The following is a 23606-nucleotide window of genomic DNA, read 5'->3' as shown; positions in this document are numbered from 1 at the left end:
TTACGCCAGCAAATTTCCGAATGTCATCACGCCGTTGTTAATTACAACGTCGTTTCAGCAAGCCACCCCACCCCCTTGGATCGTGCTTGAGGACGTTCGACGCCTAAAAAGAATTACATGTCTTCTGTATTACCTGATGCATCGATTACGCTATTACCGCTGGCTTACTAGTTCAAATTTTCCTAGCCCTCAAGTGGCGGTTAGAGGAAATGATCAGAAACAGGAGGGAAATAATATGTACCGAGCGCGGACACCGATGCCGCGTTCACGCAACTTTCTTCACTAGTGGTTTGCCGTGAAATGATTATGCATACCTCCCGATAACTGCTTTACACAAAATAGGTTGTTTCGCTTATCTTTGCTAAAGCACTGCTTTCCACATAGTCGTTGACTGCTGCTGTTCACTGTTGTGAAGAAATTGTTCTAATAGGTCTATTCAGCGTTTGCATGTAGTACGCTATTTAATATTCTCCCCTCTTTTACAAGTCAGGCAGCGCACACATTTTTTGGGGGGGGGCAAAATGGTCTCTATAGCATTTCCGAGTAATGAAGTTTGTCATGTATAGCAGATCACGCCGTTTCAACTTGGCAAGCTGTTTTCAAATTTTCTAGTTAAAGATTAGGTGCTCACCTTCGTAAACGCCGTGCTCTCTTTTTTTTGCAATAATGGAATATTTTGTTTCAGCGAGCACCTTCTAAGGAGCTAACACAATGAACTCACCGTCAAGAGGACATTGAACATGCATGCGCGTTGGACGAAATGATAAGGGCTTTACGCATGTTGAAAATGAAGTGATTATTCGAGAGATCTAATGGCTTGCGGACAGCTCGAAAGGCTTTTGAGCAGAATTTAGAAGCACGTTACCCACCTTCCAGTACATGACGCTTCAGGTATTTTTTGTTTTTATGTTTCGATGGCGTCTGACAAGAAGCCTACGTTTGAAGGAATGCCCACATTAGGGCTGGCGGGACTGTTATCAGAGAGAAACGTATGGGTTACATGGGATGTGATGTCCATCATTTAGTGGTGCATTTAGACGCTGTTTACATGAGCGGGATGGGGCCGGGGGTCATCAGCGCCATTGGAGCCAAAGATTGCAAACGCTTTACTTAAAGGCCACGTCAAAGAGCCACAAAAGATGGCCTGCTCTACAGTAGGTTACCTTACGAACGGGTGCTTTAAATTTTACGCATAGTGAGCTGCGCAGGCAGAAATGCAATGCCTCCCGACAATAGCATAGGCCTTTTTACTTAGAACAAGATAAAAGAAAATATTTTGACGTGACTTGCATGCGCATAACAAATACTTATTGTGTGCTTCCGTAAGCATTGTCGCGTTTTGTTGTCTCCGAGATTCGCCAACCTACGTCAGTACCAGAAGCTACACTTCTTCAACTGCAGCTGAAGTCATTGAGGCTGAAAGGTGCCAAAGAAAGCGAACTACACGCAGCTTTACAAGTTGAAAATAGAACAAGTAAAAAAAAGAGAACCGCTGTTTCGCTTCGGTGAACCATTCAAAGCGATAGCAAGGTTATGCGTTGCACCTTAGATCCTCGCGCTGTGTTCTAACATTAGGTGAGGGCGATATGGCTTGACACAGCAGGTCGTGCAACTGCAGTTGCGCAGATTGAATGGAGTCGTGCAGCGTTGAGACGAGGCGTGTCACAACGCTAGCGCGATGATGAACGCCAGCAGTGGTGTTGCACGCGTTGCGCCTCGGTGGTGCATGAGACGAGACCGATGGAAAACCGTTGGCACGTGTCAGCGCCAAAGGAAACAAGTAAATGTAAGTATCTTCGCACTTGGCTCTTCAGTGGGAACGCTGTAGATCCAACCGAACGGAGTGTGAAGGTGTGGCACATGGCGGTAGAAATGCACAACACTCGCGGGCAACTGTCTGTGGCTATGCGGGAAAAACTACAGAGGCAAACCGTACCCAACTGAGAACGCTTTTGAAAAGAGTCGGGCGTTTTAATCCACGTTAGTTTAGACTCGGGTAGAGAAAACCTTAACACGTTATTAGCAACAGTTAAATAAGACAGTACACGCCACTGATTCTAAAGGTTCATTTATTTTGCGGCTCCTCCCTGCCGCGTATATCGCGCAAACGCGATATCTCAGCGCATGGAAGCTGCGTCGATTGAGCGTTTGTTACAAGCAACCAAAAGTGCTGTCAAACGCTGCCGGACTACTTGGCGCTGTCACACACGTGCAGCAGTGACGCGCCCCTAGCTTTCCCTTGATAGCCGAAGAAAGTTTTCAGAGAGCGCTACGTGACAATCATGACGCCTAGTGATAAAAAGAATATAGAGAAGCAGTAGGTCTCAGCCACGTGATAGGCAAAGGGTAGATACTGGTCGGCTTGCTTTGGTTGCATCTGTGGCAGGCATTTTGGAACACACTGTTACGGCGTCAACACTACAAATGGCCTTAATTAAACATACCACGAGGCTGCCCCACCCATTCATCAGTGTGTATCTCGAAGTCAACGCTGGGTTGACAGCTTCTCTTGACGAGTCCCCAAAAGGCCCCTCTACTTGTCCCTGAGAGCCTGAACCGATCATGAAAAGGGCCAACGTCGAATTGCACCAAAGACCGGCGCGGACCTGGGATACTCCCGTTGCTATTCGGTCACCTATTCCATACCATCGATCGTGGAGGGCGACGGAACGATACGATATCATGGGGGGGATATTGCGACGTATTCGACGGCTTTTATTGGCAGCGATAGTTATAACATTCCCTAGTTGAGTGGCGTAGGAAAGACCACGCTATTAAAGGTGGAAAGCTATCATGCAGTGGAACTGTCGTGTCTTGATGTCAACTCATACGTTTAATATGCTGCTGCATGGAGTGGGCTTCCGCAAGTGCAGCCAATGTCACTAATGTATAAAAAAAACCTTTTTCATTCATGCCTACTACCGGTCATATTCGTCGATCGACTTGGTGGATTCGTGGCCTAAACGCCACCTCGAGCCGCAACAAGGCAGACATGGCCGGAGTGACCAAAGCAACCTCAGTATATTGAAGATTCGAGTGCGTGACGCAATCGAGTCTTTGTTATCTCAGTAAGGTGAAGTACCTAACCACCAAAAATTCCATAGGTGTGCGTGGTGGTTCAAAGTGAAAGACAGCGGTACCAATATAGCATGCAAATACACACCGCACTATAAGGTGCGCAGCAGCTGATTTGACCAAGCACGAGACCACGCTCGGGCATTTCGGATGGGTTGAGATGCGAGAGCGCCGGTAACTCGACTAAACGGTGGTTGGTTAAGCGCAAGTGAACGACTCTTTTAACAATTATGTCGTCATGGATCAGTTGCCCAAGAAATTCTCAACATTTCAAGGCAACGCAGTTGAAACGCAGAACGACGCGCGTGGTAGCATTAAACCAGTTGTTACTTTCGACGTGCTTCCATGGATGTGACTACAGGTGCCACTAAAGGGTACCACGTACCAAACAATCTCGAATGGTCCAGCAACAATGTGGGGAGAATCCAACGAAGCTGCCACCGTACGTGCAGAAGGCCCCGGAGAGCGGGAGGGGTGGCATCGGAGAAGGTTGGCTTGCCGAGGCTAGCGGAATCACGTGACGCTCCCTCTTAGCTATTTTTCCCCTGCCTCCATGGTGTGTGCAACCAGGTACGTCGTCGGTCGTGGCCAAGCGCACTGCACGTCGCTTGCGTTCCTCGAGACCTTCCAACCCTAAACATAGACTAGCCATGCACAAAAGCCGATGCGCTAGATCCCTTGATCAGATTTTCGTCGATCGTATACTCCCCTCACACCCATGGTTGTACTTGAGTGCTACTGCTTTTGCAACTCGTCGCGCCGTCTGCAGCGTGCCGTACGAAGCAGATTGTCCGCCCAATGAAATATATTGCGAAATGAAAACACGTATAAAGTTGTGCCCTCAAATTTTGCATTAGGAAGTATCATAAGCATAGGTTAATCTTGTTCATTTTCTTATGCTAGAATTTCCCGGTTCATTCGCATTATGTTTTCTTCGCGATGAAGTTAATAAAGCCGCGCCGTGATTTTTTGTTCTGTATTTCATCTGAATACTCGTTTTTTATTCGTTAGCGATATTAATAAAAATCGGGCCCCTCGGTTAAACCCCTTTTTTCTTGCTATATGACGTCCATTTCACCATTCTCCTCCAGAGTTTCTGCAAATGAATGAAACACTGTGACTAACTGGGTTACGGTTGAATAAACCTTTCTAAAGCCATGCTGAATGTTAGTTAGTATAGTGGTTTGTTGAAGAAATTCAGCAATGCGTTTATCTATTACTTGTTCAAACTTTTTAAAAATTGGTGATGGTAATGAGGATAGGACGATAATTTTCTAAGAGCAAATTGTTGCCTTTCTTAGAAATGGGGACAACACGAGCCTACTTCCAATCACTAGGAAGTTTTGCAGTTAACAGTGAACATCTAAAGAGCACAATGACAAAATAAGCGATAATTTCTGCATAGCGGTTACTTCAGCTGACAAGCTACTGTTTACAAGTTCATACGACCCATAACTCCTATCCTTGCTTTGTATAGCTATCTATTAATTTGCCATCGCAATCGACACTCCTCCTTTCGCGCAAAACTGAGACATCTTTTTTTAGTTGTCTTAGATGTATTAAAAGACCTCAAAGTACCCTATTTTTGTGAAAGTGGTCAGAAACTCGTGGCGACAAAGCCAGACCCCATGAACAAGAAACCGATTTCAAATCGCAAAGAACTCTTTGTTTTCATATTTTAATAAACGTGGTATCCAATCAGCCAATGAAGAATCCATTAATTTTTTTTTTGGCCGAGGAAAGGATCATTCTAGTTTAGAACTTTCGACTATCTCTGCGTGGCTTGGTAATATGCAAAACCTACCTGTGGGACTCAGATGATCTATACGTTTATTAGCAGCACATAGTTCGAGCTGCCAGACTGCCGCTAGGCAGTGAGAATCTGCAGCTTCATTCTGCATTCGACCGAAATGCTTCTGGTGCTTCGTGAACTGTATCAAGGCTCACAAACGAAAGCGGAGCAGGCAGCGATTCAGCTTGCATTAAAACACTTTCAAGAGAAGCTAACAACAGTGACGGTTGTCGCGGTTTCCAACTCCCGCCCTGGTCCTCAGCAGAATAAAATGAACTGACGCTGATAACCTACCTATGCATAACGTTTAGGAATGCGAGTAAAATAAATGTCATGGAGTTTCCTGCACCTGGCGGTAGATGTATTTGCAGATACAAAGCGGTGCATAAGTGGGATGACCAGGTCTGTCGGATTCTTAGAGCTAAATTATTCGCTCGTTCACGTTAAGAGTTCAGTACACAGCTGGAATTTCGTAATGAGTTTTCTTTGTTAACGCGCCAGAGTGAATGACTTGGTGTTTTGTTAAGAAGACGCTCGATGCGCGCATTGTGTGGAGCTACGCCATTAAACAAAAGCTTTCGCCTCGAGACGAAGGTGGCACCAGCTGCCCTGACTATGGTAGACACACTGTGTTCACTCTAGGCCCAATAGATGGGGTTACCGTTCCGTTTCGGCAGAATCGACTAGTTTCGAGCGGCGTAGTTACAGACGATGAGCGCATCGACTTTATTCTGAAATAGACAAGGAAGTGATTCACATAAGCTTGGTAATAAACTTAATTCATTAGAAAAAGCTACAGCTCGATGCTTAACTTGTGTGCGAGTGTCGGCGTGGTTTAGGTCGAACAGTCGTATATACGTGGCAATCCTATTTCAGTTACATACGGTATGCACCTCTGCAAGTGAATAGTACGGCCAACAGGCCTCCAGTTATACACACACAAAGGCTTAGGCTGCACATAAGTCGTGTGTGATGTCGATGACATTCCAAGTGCAGCACTCCGACCTGTGGGTCTCGGTGGATGGATGGATGAATAAATAACTTTCTTGAGGTCCGTTGGTGCGCACGATTAGCGCATAGCGGGCGCTGACCTCTCTGTCCACGTCGGAACAGAGAGGCCCTACCCCTCCACCGTGTCACGGGTCCGATGGACATCGCAGAACTGTGCTTCCAGGTCCGAGCTGCGTAGAGCTCGGTCCCACTTTTCCTTGGTGGTCCTGGTCCCCAGCGCCAAGGGGCAACCCCGGAGCACGTGAGCAAGGCTAGCTATATCTTTACAAAGGCGACATGCATTGTGAGGGTGCGCGTCCGGAAAGATCTTGTGCACGAAGGCCGGGCATGGGTAAGTGCCCTGGATCATCTGAATTTTTTGTGTTCGCTGCAGTGTCTTGCCTCACTGCGCTGGCACACTCTTGCCGAGTCGGTTGCTCCTTGATGTCCGAGCGCTCGGAGAGAACAAGAACGTGCGTTATGACGGTCTCGTGTTTGCTGTGACACTTTCGCACACTTGATTACCGAACTGCCCAACGTTGCTTGCAGAGCGTGGATTTCTCCACGGGGAACTGCGGCCGTCTTTACCTACCGCGTACCAATGTAGATGAATGCCTTCAACTTAATGGTCGTGAGTCTCCGTTCGGATTTCTACGAACCCTCCCAATAATAATAATAATAATAATAATAATAATAATAATAATAATAATAATAATAATAATAATAATAATAATAATAATAATAATAATAATAATAATAATTTAGTATTCATTTTAGTGCTGAGGGGTCGTATTCTGTAAAGCTTCGCTTTGAAAACAGTTCGGTCTAGCTGCTACGTCTGGGTGACATGAAGCGGTGAAAGAGGGGAACGTCGCTGTACCACGCTGACCAATCAACGAGAGGCGTCCTGCCGTAAAGTGACGTCATCATTTTAGTTTGTACTGTGGGGATGATATAGTAATTAAATGATGTTGCTAGTTGGGTATGACACATATTGGTTTGTGAACAACACTTGCACATTTAATTTCCAGTAATTACTGAGTTTCCGACACGTACAGTTAGTGGCTTAGTTTTTATCTGCGTTATTCTATTCGTTTTTGTCGCTAGGTGATGCTCCATACGTTAGGTAATAAAAACGCTTCCCTGCGTGTAGGCCATGGATCTAGCAGCATTTTGTCCAGCCGTGGCTGATCTTAGGATGGACGATTGCGATTAGAGTTTCGGCCACACATCCCACAACTTCTAGAATCTTGCCCCGGTCAAGGAAACGTTCTTGTCTGCGGCTTTCTCCTGCAGCGTGAAGGGAAATGTCGCAACTCTTTTTCCGTTCCCTCCACCGTAATCACCCTATAGCGCCGGTGGTAATGATGCGACTGCCTGACGGTTGCGGCAACCCAATAGCTTTTACATTCCAGACGCGCTGCCGAAAACAAACCGTAGAAAAAAAAAGGTGTAGCGCGCAGAGCACTTAGTTGCAGTGTCAGCGCTACTAAATCTTGTGGTCCACGATAAACTAGTTCGTCGCCAATCCATCGCACTCTGTTTCTGGGACGCCTAAAATGCCTTCGTAACTCTGCTTCGCTCATGTCGAATGTCTCGTGCCGTTAGTCGTTGTCTTTGGCCAACGCTGGCCAGCAACACAACCAAAAAAGCCACTATCGGCACCCCCCTCGTCGCGACGACCAGAGACTAGCAGACGGCCACGGTTGCCCTAGCAACCCTCACGATCACGTCCGCCATTGCGCGTGTCCCTTGAGCGAATCACTTCGTCCCGCTTTCTCTCGCGGCAGACGACGGGCTCCTTCCCAGATGATTGGCAACCTGTGTGATGACAACAAAATTTGTTGTCATGCCAACCAGGGATGACGACAACCAAGCGTTGACCAATGGTGTTCGTGAGAGGGAACCGGTTCCAATTACAACGTGCGGCCACGGGAACAACTTCAATGCATTTCGATGAGTGCCCTTATATATTACACACAAAAAACAATTCACAAAAAATACAGATATAATAGACTAAAACATTCCAGGAATAGAAACAAATATAGAAAAATAAAGCAAGGAGGAGGGCTTAAAAAAGGAGTTAATCGTACAACATGATTATCTACACATGTAGAGGGAACATATGCAATTAACGCTGAATATATCAATACAATAAAGAGAACATTTGAAAAATCTCGGGTTGAACAGAGAATTGCGTGGCTTCAGAACCGTGAGGTTCTTCGTTCGAACCCCGTAAATTCACGAAGTCACACGCTCTAAAGCGTGCTTTCCTTCATAACGTAGGTTGTGCGGAAAAGACAGCTTTAAATAAGACACGTGCTTAGTGGTTCGGGCGGGTGAGAAAAGCGGCTTCTACCGAATGCAGGTGTTCAGGGTTGGTTGCCTCAAAGGTGTCGGAAGTCAGAAAAGGTAATATTACATATAAGAAATAGAGAAAGCCGAAAGTGAGATGCAAACGCCTTCGCGAATGAATTTATCATTTCTTTTTATTAGCAAGGCTTGGCTATTGGAAGTCTAATTTCCCTAAGCCAGTGTGGATGCGGTACAAATTTAAGGCGATATCTTATATTTCCTTCCGATCAAAATCTGACGCGAGCAAACATTGCACCGATGGTAATTGTCGCTCAAGCAGGGCACAACCAACTTTTGGTACTCTTAGCAACTTATGATTCCTGAAACGTTAGCCCTTCTGAGGCACCAAGCTTGCCAACCACGTGCTCTAAACACTGCCTTTCTGTAGCATTTCTCTACCGGAGCTGCCCGTCATTCGTGCATGCTTATTTCGCAACGTACCCCCGAATACATCGTTTATACACGTGAAAAGGTTGCATTGCAAACAACTTTGATATTAACAGCAATATGGTATTCCTAAAGAACAAGCAACTTTTTTCTCAAAAGCCACACCCAGTGTCGCATATTGTTTTTTGAATGCAGCCTGCTGAGTATTTCTACGTAAATGAACGGAGCCGAGCTGTTTGTTAAAAAACTCATTGGAGACTGCAGTTCCACAAGCACTGGACGACGGAACTACAAGTTTAATGCACATGCGCGTCCGTTTGCGGAGATGGAGCGGCAGAGTGTAGACAATATAATAACGCGCATGAACAGCGCAATGCGTCGGAATCAAAGGGCTCCAAACACGGCGCGAATTGCAGCTGTCCGAGAAGAGAACAAGGCATGATTCGAAAAGGGGAATTCGAAAAGCGTTCGGTCGCCGCACCATAACTATACTCTCTGTGATTGATGACGCGGGAAAGCACGCGCTAATAGCCCGTGGTAGGGATGTGCGGCTGTCTCGATTGGCAGAGCGAAGTGGCAGTTCTCGGCCTTCAAACGGGTAGGACCCATTTGAGCGTACGTCTATGCTCCAGCAGCCCGTTCCCGTGAAATAAGATGGGTACATTAGCCTTCTTGTTGCAGGTTTTCCACGCATTTACAGGAAAGAAACGCACCGTGAGGCCGACATAAACGTACCGGTGGGTGCTTTGTTCAAAAATTAAAAACAAAGAACGTTACCATTGTGCTCCCTAGAAACATTCCAGATAGCGAATTTATCGGAATGCCTAGCCGAGTATAAGCGTGAAATCCTTCCAGCGTATGGCACACTCGTAGCCCCTCACACACCGGGACGAAAACCACTTTTGAGTCCGATCAGTTATACCTAATATAGCATAGTGAGCTCTCTCAAACGCGACAATTCCTGGCTCTGATGAACAAATGTACTGTCAAGCCACGCCTCTCTTTCTAAACACCCTGGGCGAGGCTAACTCTACAGATTACCTCTGCTTGCGTCACGACTTGTGCGACAAAGATTGCATCTGCGCAGGGAACACATGCACGATCGGGCATTGAGCTCTTTTCTCTACGCAACGAGTAAGCTGCGTGGATAGGTTATGGTTCCAAAGGTATGAGCGATAATGCTATGGCATGTTTCTCGTTGCACCGTGGTTTAAGCAAGCGACCATCTTGGGTCGTTTTAAGGACGTTCGACGCAAAAAAAAAAAGTTATTATGCCTTCTGTATGGCCTGATGCATCGATTTGGCTATTACAGGTGGGTTACTAGTTAAAATTTCTCTAGCCTTCAAGTTGTGTTTAAAGGCACTAATCAGCAACACAAGCGAATTAAAATATACCGTGCACGGACACCGACGCAGCGTTCATGGAACTTGCTTCACTAGTGGTTTGCTGTTAACTGAATATGCATACCTCCCGATAGCTGGTCTATGCAAATTAAGTTGGTTCGTTTAGCTTTGCTAATGCGCTGCTTTCCACATAGCCATTGACTGCTGCTGCTGTTCACTGGTGTGAAGCAATGACTCTAATAGCTCTATTCAGCGTTTGCATGTAGTACGTTGTTTAGTATTCTCATCTCGTTTACGAGTCAGGCAGCGCACATATTTTTTTTAACTCACAATGTTATCTATAGAACTTCCGTGTAATAAAGTATGACATCGTGCTATCTCATGCCACGTTCTCAACGAGGCAAGTTGTTTTCTAATTTTTCAGTGAAAGATTAGGTATTCGCCTCCGTAAACGTGGTGTTGTTTTTTTTTTGTTACTATAATGGAATATTTTGTTTCAGCTACCACCTTCTCACGAAGTTACACAATGAACACACCGTCAAGAGGACATTGAACATGCATGCCCATTGGACGAAATGGCAAGCGCTTTAGGGATGTTTAAATAGAAGTGCTATATTCGGGATGCCTAATTACTTCCGGAGAGCTCAAAAGGCTTTTCAGCAGACTTTAGTAGCATGCTACCCACCATCCCAGTAAATGACGTTTCAGGGATTTTCTTTTTAATGTTTCGAGGGCCTCTCGCGAGAAGCATACGAGGCCCTAATGGAATGCCCACGAGAGGGCAGGTGGGCCTCTTTATTACAGAAACGTACGTATTGTATCTGTGTACCATATTGCTATAGTGTCCATCATGTGGTAAGATGTTATTTACAGGAGGATTATGCATCGACCGTGTGCGGGAATGCTGATGGAGCCAAAGAGTCCTCCTTCGTTTTCGCAAAGGTTACGTTACACAACCGGTAAAGGTGCTCTGAATGACTGCAGGTTATTAGTATAACGGGTGCTTGAAATGTTGTGCGCAACTTACTGCACAAGCAGCATTTTGATACAATTCCATCAATAGCGTCAGCCTTTTTACGAAAAACAAAGAAAGATAGAAAAAACTGTTTTGTAGTGACTTGCTTACACATGAAAGATACTTATTCTGCGTTGCCGTAACATTTGTGTCGTTTCGTTGTCTCAGAGATCCGTCTACGTACAGCATTACACATTAACTGCAGCTGCAGTTTCTGAGGCTGAATGGTGCCATGCAAAGGGAGACACCAGCTTTGCAAATGCAAAAATAGAGAAAAGGAATCAAGCAAATAGAAAATAAAAGGAACCGCAGTTTTACATGGATGAAACATACAAATTGATAGCAAGAATATGCGTTGCGCTTGAGATCCTCACGATTTGTTATAACACTAAGTGAGGGCCTCATGGCTCGATACCGCAGGTCGTGCAACTGTAGTTGCGCAGAATGAATGCAGTCGTGCACGTTGTGACGTGGCTTGTCAGAACGCTTGTCAGTGCCAAAGGAAGTAACTAGATATAAGCAGCTTGATATTTACAATCCATTCCGGGGCGTCATCGACATTTATCCTCAACAAATGTGCAAACTTGTTGTGGGGAAACTCGAGCCACCGGCACAAGACGAGTGTGAGCACATAGAGTCGATTGAGCGGAGCATGAGGGTGCGGTACATGGCGGAAGGAATACACTATGAGAAGCGCAAACGAATTAATATGTACCGAGCATTGACACAAATTCCGCGTACACAGAGCTTACGTCACTAGTGGTTTGCGGTGAAATGACTATGCATCCCCCTAATAACTCCTGTATGCAAAATAGGTTGTCTGTTTAGCTTTGCTAATGCGCTGCTTTCCACTTCGTAACTGGCTCCTGCTGTTCAGTGCTATGACGCAATGACTATAATTGCCCCGATCCGAGCTTGTATGTAATGTGTTGCTTAATATTCTCATCTGACAGGACAAGCTAGGAAGCGCACACATTTTTTTTGCGCAATATGTTAACTACAGCACTTTAATGCAATAAAATCTGGCATGTGTAGCATATCATGGAAACTTATCACGCGTTTTCAACACGAGAAATTTTTACTAATTTCCAAGTTATACATTAGGTATTTGCCCTTGAAAACGACGCGTTCCCTTTTTTTTACAATCTGAATATTTTGTTTCCGAGAGCACCTTGTATGTAATTTACAAAAACACCTCATCGTCAAGAACATATTGAACATGCATGCACGCATATGGAATATGAAATGCATCATTCGCATAGCCTTATGACCTCTTGGGGGGTTCAAAGGCTTTTCAGCAAAAATTATGGCGTTTTTCACTGCTCGATCTGGAGCGGCCGCCGAAATCCTCGAGTGAGCCCTCGGGTTTCACAAATCCGAATCGGCCAGCGGAGCACAAATACGCTCCCCGGGGGATCACACAGGAAGTCTGCGTACACCTAACACAAACCGGTCCCGGAAACCATGCCCGACTTCCGCTCTGTACGTTTCCACGGCAAGCAAACTCGCTTTCCCCGTGCGTAATTTGATCGCAGCAGTCGCAGAGTCCGTCAGTTCCACGTCGCGCCCGCAACGATTGCGCATGGACAAGGTGCATAGAAGGCTTCGTACAGCACCTGCGTCACCTCGTAATCGCTGTAGTCCGCGCTCTCATCGTTAAACGCGAGCTCTGCAGCAGCACCGAACGCAGCCATTGTGCGAAACACACAATGTTGTGCGTACCAACCGGGTACCGATTTAGCTTGAAGGCGGAAGTGACGCGAGCTATTTCCGCCCGAATCCGCGCCTCGGCGGCGGAGCAAGTGAGAGTGGTCCGGCGCGGAACGAGTTGATCCGAAACGGCCAGTGAAATTCGGATTCGCTGCTGCGGAGCAGGAAATCCTGCTCCGAATCGACCAGTGAAAAACGCCATTAGTGGCACTTTTTCCACACCTACATCACACTTCATACATATTTTTTTAAGGTTTGGAGGGCGTTACGCCAGAAGCATTCACACGACGTCTTCTAGGAATATTACAATAGAGAAAGCTGTTACGGGCATACTTTGATGCAGCAGAAGACGTTATCACAGATCACGAAGCAGCTTTAGCGCGAATGGAGCCAAGAGTGCACTTTGGTTACCTAAAGGCTACGTGGCACAGCCATCACATATTCCCTGCGTGGGTGCAGGAGTTTTTGACCAAATGCTCTTGAAGCTTTATACGAAGCACACTGCGCAAGTAGAATTGTAAAGCCACCTGTCAATAACTTGTGTCTTTTTACTTCACATTACTTCACATATGAAAAAAGAAGGAACATTTTCGTTGTGACTCTTTCATGCGTATACCAGGAACCAGCCATCCATTGCCGTAAACATTCTGACGTTTAGTGGCCTCCCAGATTGGCCAACATGCGGTAGTAGCAGAAGTTATAGTTCAACTGCAGGTGGAGTTTCGGAGGCCGAACGGGGCCGTATAAAGCGGAATATAACCCGCTTTACACAGGTAAAACAGCGCCCCTTCCATTCCGTGAAGATGGTCGAACAGCGAAGCTACGTTAGTTACATTAAGTGCTACACCACGTAAGTCCAACTTCGCAAGGAGTTACACCGTCAATCTTCTGTTTCACCTTTCTTTAAGGTCATTTTCGCTTTTGCGTGCTTCAGGTTGGTGAGCATTCTTTAGAAGTGAATTTTTTTGCTATGCTCCCACTATTTTCTTCTTTTTATACGCGTGAAGCAATGAGAGCAACGTTAGGTGTGAAATTAAGAACGTTTGATCTGAGCCAGCTGGAAGAAGACGACGGCGACGAACACGGCAGCAGTAGCCAGCTGTGGAGCGCCCCGCTTTGGAGGAACATGACGACACTCTATCCATTGCTGACGATGATGATTGTTGCGAACACCGACAACGACAGCACAGGGTCCGCATACCAGCTTTGCTGTTGAAAAAAAAAGAAAAATCAAGAATAAAAAAAAGACTCGCTATTCCACTTGGCTGGGGCATTCAAAGCTATAGCAAGGTTATGCCTTGTGCTTGGGATCGTGACGCCGTGTTCTAACGCTAGGTGAGGGCGACATGGCATGACACAGCTGGTCGTACAGCTGCTGTTGCGCAGAATGAATTGATTCGTGCAGCGTTGTGACCAGACGTGTCACAACGGTTGTGAGCACCAAAGGAAATAACTTGAGCGCCCAAAGGAATAGCACCTTGACATTTAAGAATCCATTCCACTAAGTCCACTGTATGCATTACGATGCGTGGTGCACGCATATGTTCAACAGCAACGAAAATTTACTTGCGTGCGACACTCGTGCCAGCGGTAGAAGCCGAATGCTTTAATGTCGGCACTCTAGAGCCGACTGAACGGAGCTGGAGGGTGTGGTTTATAGTGGAAGGAATACACTAGGAGGGACCGTCACGTGATAGTCTTGATGGCTATTTAAAACAAAAGAATATAAAGAAGTAGTATGCCTAACGGGTGGGGGTCACGTTATAGGCAAGCGGCTGATTCTAGTCGACTTGCTATGATTGCGTCTCCTGCGTGGGTTTGGGAACATGCTGTCACGTCTCAACATTGGCACGTTACATTGTCACGTTGCATTGTGTGTTAAACCATGCCAGAAAATCTTTGCAAGGAGTCTGTATTGTAGATATTTTGTTTCAGTATTATTTCTCCTCAATTTCGCTTCTGCATGCTTCGCGTGTTGAGTAGACTTTAGGAGCGCTTTTCTTTTTGCGACTGTCCCGTTGCGTTCTTTTTTTTTGCGCGTAACATTTCTGTCTGTATTTTGCGGTGCTTTCTTTATCGCTTGCGAGCTTCTCCGCCCCTCTCTTGCGCGCCAGTAATGAGAGCAAGGCTTGGCGTGCAATGAAAACCATCTGATCTGAGCCAGCTGTGGAAGAAGACGGTGCTCTAGCCATTGCTGATGATGATAACTCTAACGAAGTCCAGCATCAACGGCACAGGGTCCGCTTAAACAGATTCGCTGTAAAGAAAAAAGAAAACAAAAGTTAAGGAACATGAACCACTGTTTCGCTTGAGCGAAGTATTCAAAGCTATAGCGAGGTTATGCGTTGCTCTTCCGATCCTCACAGTGTGTTCTAATACTAGGTGCCTGCTACAGGCGCGACACAGCAGGTCGTACAACTGCTATTGCGTGGAATGAATGAAGTCATGCAGCGTTGTGACCAGGCGTGTCACAACGCTTGGCAGCCCGAAAGGAAATACCTTAACATAAGTAGCTTCACATTTACAATCCTTTCCACTCAGACCAGTCTATGCATTAGGCTGCGTCATGCGCACTTATCCTCAACGGATATGCAAATTTACCTGCGTGTGACACTGTATACGAACGCCGCAGTGGCAACCATTTAGAGCCGACTGGACGGAGCGTGGGGGTACGGTCCATGGTGGAAGGAATACACTAGGAGGGAGCGCCAGGTGACAAACTTGAAGACTAGTTATAGAAAAGAATGTAGAGGCGAAGTATGCCGTATTCACGTGATAGCCAAGCGGTAGGTTCTAGTCGGCTTGCATTGGTTGCATCTGCTGCGGGGATTTCGGCACAGGCTGTTAGATCTCAACACGGGCAAGATCCTTAATTAGACCATTACCACGAGGCAACGCCACCCATTCGTCAGCAGCTATACCGAAGTCAACGCAACGTTGGAATTTACCGTTGAAGGGTCCCCAGAAGAGCCCTCTACTCGTACAAGACAGCCTGAACTAATGATGAAAAGGGCCAACATCGAATGTTACTGCAGAATGGCGCCGACCTTGGATTCCCATGTTGCTATACGGCCACCTATTCCATACCATCGGAATTGGATGGTTTGGGAATGATGCCACATCATGAGTGGGATATTGCGACCAATTCGTCGATTGTAATTGGCCGTGGTAGTCATCAGATTCCGTAGACGAGTCGCTAGCGAAGATGACGGGAATAAAAACGGAGACCTTCCGTCCAGTCGGGATGACGTGTCTTGATTTGAACTGAGACGTTTAATATGTTCCTGCATTCAGGGGGCTTCCCTATTTGGAGCCAGTTTGCCTGCTTATAATATAAACCCTCTTTCTTTCATTCCTGCTACCGGGCGTGTTCGTCGATGGGCTTGGCGAATTTCTGGCCCAAACGCCACCTCAAGTCACAACCAGGCGGGCATGTCAGGCGTGACAAACGCACGCTGAGGTTAGCGAAGGTTCAATCGTGTAGCGGCGGCCAGTCTTTACGTCAGTCGGGTAACGCCCAGAACTATCACACCTGATGTAGGTGCATGTGGTGGTTCGGTGGTGTTGCATTGTCTTTTGAGGCAGAATGGATTGTACGTCTTTCGCGTCCCTGGAGAGTCGATACGCGTGCCCGGAGATTCGTTGTCTGCGGAGCTAGCAGACATGTCGCCGTTTGCCGTGATTTGCTGCTAGCCTGATATATTACTTTCGTTCCTCTGTGTGTGCATGTGTTCGAATTTCTACAAACCCTCTCAAAATAATAATAATAATAATAATAATAATAATAATAATAATAATAATAATAATAATAATAATAAATTAGGCATTCGTTAGAGTGCCCAGGAACAGCTTCAAGGCATTTGCAGTGCTGCACATACGTTATCACTCTAAAATTACTGTGTGTTTCTGTTCACTCTCCATTTGAGGGCTCAAGCCTTTTCCGTTTTTGCGCATCATGCACGTTCAGATTATGTGTACTTCTAAACATTAGCGAGATATATATCTATATATGAACCGTGTGTTACGTGTGTTGAACCGTATTTGACGCGCGCGGCGGCTATCTTGAAAGCGATCTGCGATGAGGGACACAGTGAGTCGATTGCTGATAGCTTAGTGTGCGATCGGTTCTCGTCACTTACTTCGCGTTGAAGCGGGAGACAGCGCGGATGTCAATTGGCTCGCTGCTGCTGCGGCCGCGCTTCATCACGCCGCTGTTTTTGATGGCGAGTTTCCGCGGTCATCGAGTGAGATGTGTTAAAGTTTGCTTGCGCAGGCCTGACACCATGCTTGATGATTTAGTTCATAAGGTAATGTTTACAAGTTCATACGGCCCATAAAACAGCTATTTTTATTTTGTACAGCTGTCCAATAATTTGCAATCGCAATCGACGCTTCGTCTTTCGGGCGCAACTACGACTCTTCTTTAGTTGTCTTAGTTATAGCAAAAGGCCAGAAATTGCCCTACTTTGGCGATTGTTGTCAAAAAGCAGTGGCGAGACACCCAGAACCCGTCAACTCCAAACCGAATTGAAGTCGCTAAAGAAGTCCTTGCTTCCAAATTTATTAAACTAGATGTCCAATCAGCCAATGAAGGATACATTACAGATTGTTTGGCCGAGGAAAGGGGCATGTCAGTATAGAACTTTCGAGAACTGTGCCTGACTTGGTAATATGCGAAGCCGACCTCTGGGTCTGAGATGATCTATAAATTTGTAATGAGCTGAACATACAGCTGCCAGGCTGCCCTATAAGTTGTGAAGATGTGCAGGTTCATTCTGCCCTTCGGCTGGAATTTGGTGGGCGTTTCTTGAGCCACAACTAACGTCACAAACGAGTGGGGAGCAGGCACTCATTCAGGTTGCAATAAAGCACTTACAAGAGTGGCTAATCGCAGCGAAGGTTGTCATGGTTTCCAACTCCGGTGCTGCCCTGAGAAGACTAAATTGAAGTGAGCCTGATATCCCAGCATTGCGTGGTGTTTGTATTACTGTGAGTAAATTTAAGTGTCATGGGGTCCCTCACTTGCTGGGAGATATATACGAAGATAAAATAGCACTGCATAAATTGTATGACCTGGTGTGTTGTGTAGTTAGAGTTCCGTACAGAGTTGGAATTTTCTAATGGGATTTGTTTATTAACAAGCCAGGGTGAATGACTTGGTGTTTCGTCCAAAATGGGGGGTTCGATGCGCGCATTGTGTGGAGCTACACCATTAAAAATGTTTTCGCGTCAAGACCAAGGTGGCATCAGCTGTCCTGACTACGGCAGGCACACCGTATTCACTGTAAGCTCGAGAGATGGCGTCACCGTTCCGGTGCGGCGGAATCCACATGTTTTGAAGGGCGTAGTTGCACACTATGAGCGCATCGACTTTATTTTGGAATAAAGAAGCAAATGGTTCACATAAGCGTGTTAATGAACTAAATCCATTAGAAATATTCCAGCACGACGTAAACCTGAGCGCGAACGACCGTGTGGTTTAAGTAGAACAGTCGTATATACTGGGCAATTCTATCTTTTCCACACACGGCATGCATCTATGTAGAATAATGGTCTGGTGGACAAGCTACTAGTGATACACCCATAAAGGCTTTGGCTGCCAATAAGTTTTGTGTGATCTCTATGACATTCAAAGAGCAGCCCTACGAGCTGCGAGAATCACTGGATTGTCAAACATTTTTACGTTCGCTGCCGACTGTTGCCTCATCGCGTTGGCACTTTCCTACCGAATCGGTTTTGCCTTGGAGCCTTGGTGCTGCGAGCGCTCGCAGAGAAAAAGGACGTGCTTAGGACGGTCATGTATTTGCTGTGACACTTTCATATAATTGATTCCCTGCGTTGCTTACAGAGCGCACATTTCGCCCAGAGGAACCGCGGTATTTTTTGCCTGCCGCGCACCTTTCTCGATAAATGCCTCCATCCTAATAGTCATGCGTCTCAATGCGGCTTTCTGTTTATCCCCCCCCGTTCCCCCCTCTACGTTTCCAGAGGAGCTAATAGGCATTTCCCCTTGCCGTGATTTCGTGCTAGCCTAATATTTTCCTTTTGTTCCTCTGTGTGTGCATGTGTTGCTTAGTCGACATACCCCCTCCGCCTCCTAATAATAATAATAATAATAATAATAATAATAATAATAATAATAATAATAATAATAATAATAATAATAATAATAATAATAATAATAATATTTGTTGTTGCCATCTTACAATAATCGTACATCAGAAGGCGGGCCCGTCAAAGCCAACGAAGCGGCTTGCGTGACTTGGCCCGGCATGTCGGCAAACAAAATCAAAATGGCAACATGTACAGAAATGACAAGCTCGTGAAGTTCATCACACAAAATGAAACAGAAAATCAGCTGAAATTAGTGACAAAAGAAACACAAGAAACAAGAAAAGAGAAATGTAGTAATATACATATTTTACAGTGCCTCCAACATTTTTTTTCAAGTTTCGTTTCGATGTTGCAGTAAATATATGATCAGGAAGGTCATTGAATATTCTTGGGACATAAGCATACCTACTAGCCTTACCAAATCTTGTGTTGCAGTGCGGTACTACAAAACGCAATGTTTTCCGCAGTGCACGGGGAGCAACATATTCTTGTTTGAAATCAGGGTTCCAAAAGTGTCTTACCACAACCGTTTGAGTGAACAAAGTTTTAAATGACGGAAGATCCAGATGTATAAATAAGTTCACATTGTCGGCCGAGGAAGAGTTATAAACAATGGACTTCAACATATTTTTTAGAATTCTGTCAATTCGACAGAGCCATCGAGATGAGCAAAACCCGAACAATGTAATGCCATAACGTAACACACTGTATGCTAAGGCGTGCATGATAGTGATTTTTACAGGCATCGGAACAATGGATTTAATATTAAAAAGCAGCGAGGAAACACTTCTGAGCCTGCCGCAAAGATACGTCATGTGATCATTCCATGAGAGGTCACTGTCAAAGAAAACGCCAAGGTATTTAATGGAGTTAACATAATCTACAGGGGCACACTGACACGATTGGCAAGTACGACAGTGTAGAAACAAGGGTAAATTTGTAACCGTTGCTTTAAGTGGATTTCTAAAACATAACACTTTTGTTTTTTCTTTGTTTATTGACAAACAGTTGTTAGCAAACCAGGTCACTGCGTCATACACACTCTCTTGAAGTAATGCAATTGCTTTTGAGTAACAGATATGTTTAGTTAAAAGGACAGTGTCATCTGCATACTGAAATATCATACACTTCGAAACAGCTGAAGAAAAGTCATTTATAAATATGTCAAAGAGAAGAGGAGACAATATAGAGCCCTGAGGCACTCCAGCTTTCAAGGGTAGTTTGTTATTGATGAATAACTCGTTGTCTAAAGATATCACCTGCGAGCGGCAGGACAAATAGTTTTTTAGGAACTGGTAAAATGGCCCCCTGAAGCCGAGCAGGTATAGTTTTTCAAGCAGGATTTCGTGGTTCACAGTATCAAAGGCTTTAGAAGTATCGAGAAACAATGCGCATGCTAACATGTTTTTTTCTAAAGCTGTGTTCAATTCATCTGAAAATTCCTCGAGCAGAGCAATGGTGCCCCGTCCCGCGACAAAGCCGAACTGACGACTCGATATAACTGAAAACTTATCTAGAAATGACGTCATAGTTTCTAAGAGAAATTTTTCTATTATTTGTGACATGATAGGCAAGATCGAAATAGGTCGGTAACTGTCCACACTACCTTTCTTTACTCCTTTAAATAATGGAGATACAATAGCCGTTTTTAATTCCGCCGGCATTGTAGCCGTCTCTAGGAATCCATTAATTATGACAAGAAGAATACGCGATAGTGCGTTGAAGTTTCGTTGGAGCAAAGATGCCGATATACCGTCTATACCAGCTGGCTTATGTCGCCTAAACCCAGCAACTATTCTTGCGAGTGTGTCGAATGTTATCGTTGGTAAGAATGCGGAAGCCGATATAATTTTTTCTTTTCCAGAGCGGCCAGCTGGCACCATTGAAGTTGTTCCCGAAACGCGCGCGAAATGTTGATTGAAGATTGCGGCTGTCTGTGCAAGATCACATGGGAAAGTGTCAGCTAGCTTTGATTTATTAGTGTCTTTCCCGCGTAGGTGGTTTATCAGTGACCACGTCTTTGCCGGATTTCGAACAGATAATTGAAACTGACGTTGAAAGTAGCGGCGTTTTGCGCATCGTATAAGGGCGACGACTTTATTCCTTGCGCTTCTGTAGCTAGCGCGAAGCTCAGCATTGTTAGGAGTTCGTTTAAGCCGTTTCCACAGCAAGTCTCGGTAGGCGATTGCATTCATTATATCCACGGTAAGCCAGTAATGATTTCTTCTCTGTTTAGTTAGAACAGTTCGAGTGCAGGCTTCTTGAAAGCTGCGTATTTTCGAACTGAATTGTTCATAAATAAACACTGGCACTCCCGAAACACTCAGTGAAGACCAGTCGAACCTGCCAATCATTTCATCCAATTTGCGTTGATCAACAAAGATAACGCGCGTCCGCCTATCTGAGCTATTTACTTTCCAACGTTGAGGTGTGTTAAAAAGACGCCTCAAGCTGAAACGACAGACAGTGAAATAGTGGTCTGCTAAGCGTTGCGTAATCACGCATGAATGCAGATCATGATTAGGCGCCCGTGCGGCGATGTGGTCTAAACAAGAATGCGTTATTCGGCCGTTCACAATTTCTTCACGTGTGAAGGTGGTGACCATGCTTTCGAGGCCAAAAGCAGAAACGGCAGATAAATATTCTGACACTTGAGCTTTGCCTGGGCATAATACATCAATATTTAAATCACCGGTGAGGCAAAACACCTCCTCATAACTGAAGCGCTTCAAAACAGTCTCTAATTCTATGATAAAGCGACTAACGCTGTTTGCAGGAGGCCGATAGATCGCTAACAAAGTAAGAGCGGTCTGAAGAAAGCTTACATTTAAACACAGGCATTCAGCATGAGCCAGATCTACATCAATGCATGATACTGTGTACTTTTCATTCACAAAAACTGCAATTCCACCCCCTCGACGGTGTAAACGAGTGATAAAGTTTTCACTGTAACCTTTTATGGCAAAAAACTGTGTGCTTGATTCGGGAATATTTATTTCGGTTAGCACAAATACATCTACAAAATTTCTGGCATCTTCTGCAATATGTTTAAACTCATCCCAGTATTTACGTAGACTGAGAATATTTATATTGACCAAAGTAAAGTCTCATTCGGAATTCGGACCGAAGCTGTCCTTAAAAGCTCGAAAGCTCGGAAAATCAAGCAAAACAGACGGATACATATTCATTGGATTTGCAACATCCATTTCATTGGTAATGCGAATGAGTGGAGAGACTTCGTCCTTCTTAGCGAAGATTTTGCCTGCTTTCACCCACACGAACTTGTACTTGTGTAGCTTGCCTGCGGCCCGGGCAAGCCAGAACAGATGCCGATTTGCCTTGGTTAGATTGTCATTAAAGTAGAGCTTCGGAAGTACTTTGGATTCACAGAGCTGTCGAAGCTTCCCACGAGCCCTCATCCAGTTTTCTTTCATGTTTACCGTTGAGAAACGAACCAAGACTGTAGGGACAGTGTCTGTTTTGCCAAAAGTTGGTGGACAGCAACGACGTCAGTATCAACAGAAAATTCGGGTAAATCAATTTTATCAGCCAGATCATGCAGTATTTTTTTCAAGTCTTCCTTATCAGCAACCGGCAAGCCACGAATTTCCAAATTTGCCTTTCTGCTGTGCTGTTCAGATTCATTTTGATCGTGCTGCAATCGTGGCAAAATCTCAGCCTGAACACGGACAGTCTCATTTAACTTCTGAATTTCTCTGTCTCTGGTCCTTGCTGCTTCTTCAGACAACTTGAGCTGTTCACGTGTAGTCTCGTACTGCTTTGACAAGAAAGTGACGGCGTCTTCAAGGTCAGAGACGGTCTTCGACAGCTTTAAGAATTCGTCTTTCAAAAACAAGAGCGAGTCAACCTTAGAATGCAGTGCCGGTAGTACTTCTAAGCTTTTTTTTACGTCCTTGATTTCCGCAACAAGAGCTAAAATAGCGTCGTTATTGCCTGCCGCCTGCGCTGAATCCGACTGGGATGAAGAAGGTTGCTTTTTGTTCGCTCTGCAGGTCTTGCATACCCAACCCTCACGTTTCGCCTGTCCCATAGTGTTAAAGGTATTAGGGGCAATACCCGAGCAAGTCTGTCCGAGATGATATGAATATTTGCATTCATAACACGCCATAATACGCCCATCACTAGGCAGACTTTTTTGACAGGCAATACAAAGGCTGTCTTCGGACATCGCGACACGTTATAAGAGCAACGCTTGGCAGTCGGCAGCACTTCACATACAATGAGAAGCAAAAGATTACAAAGGAAAATATACCTGTGGAAGTATACAGGCGATCAGTTTAACAGGCCACTGTATTGACTGTATCGCTGCCGACTGCGAAGCGGTCTCGGTTGAGTGGGCGTTTTATGCTGAAGCGCCGGGTCAGCGTTGCCAGAAGAGCAGGATCCAGGCGATGAAATCAGCCGAGCAGTGTCGGTAGGCGTCGATGGGCGCACTTCTGCCAATCCAGCGGGAAAAGCTTCAGCAGGCCAGGTGATCTGTGGAAGAATACAGGCGATCAGTTTAACAGGCCACTGTATCGCTGCCGAATAATAATAATAATAATAATAATAATAATAATAATAATAATAATAATAATAATAATAATAATAATAATAATAATAATAATAATAATAATAATAATAATAATGAAGTATTCATTATAGTGCTCAGAAACAGCATCAAAGCTTTTGCAGTCGTTCACTTAAGTAGCCATACACGATAACCTACGTAAAAAATACCAATATGATAGATAAAACAATTCGAGGCAAAGAAACAAATAGGGTATAATAAAACAAGGAGGAGGACAGAAAAAAGAGTTAACC

The sequence above is a fragment of the Dermacentor albipictus genome, unplaced genomic scaffold, assembly GCF_038994185.2.
Source record: "Dermacentor albipictus isolate Rhodes 1998 colony unplaced genomic scaffold, USDA_Dalb.pri_finalv2 scaffold_29, whole genome shotgun sequence".
NCBI classification, from domain to species: Eukaryota; Metazoa; Arthropoda; class Arachnida; order Ixodida; family Ixodidae; genus Dermacentor; species Dermacentor albipictus.
Note: the sequence above shows the minus strand (reverse complement) of the source record.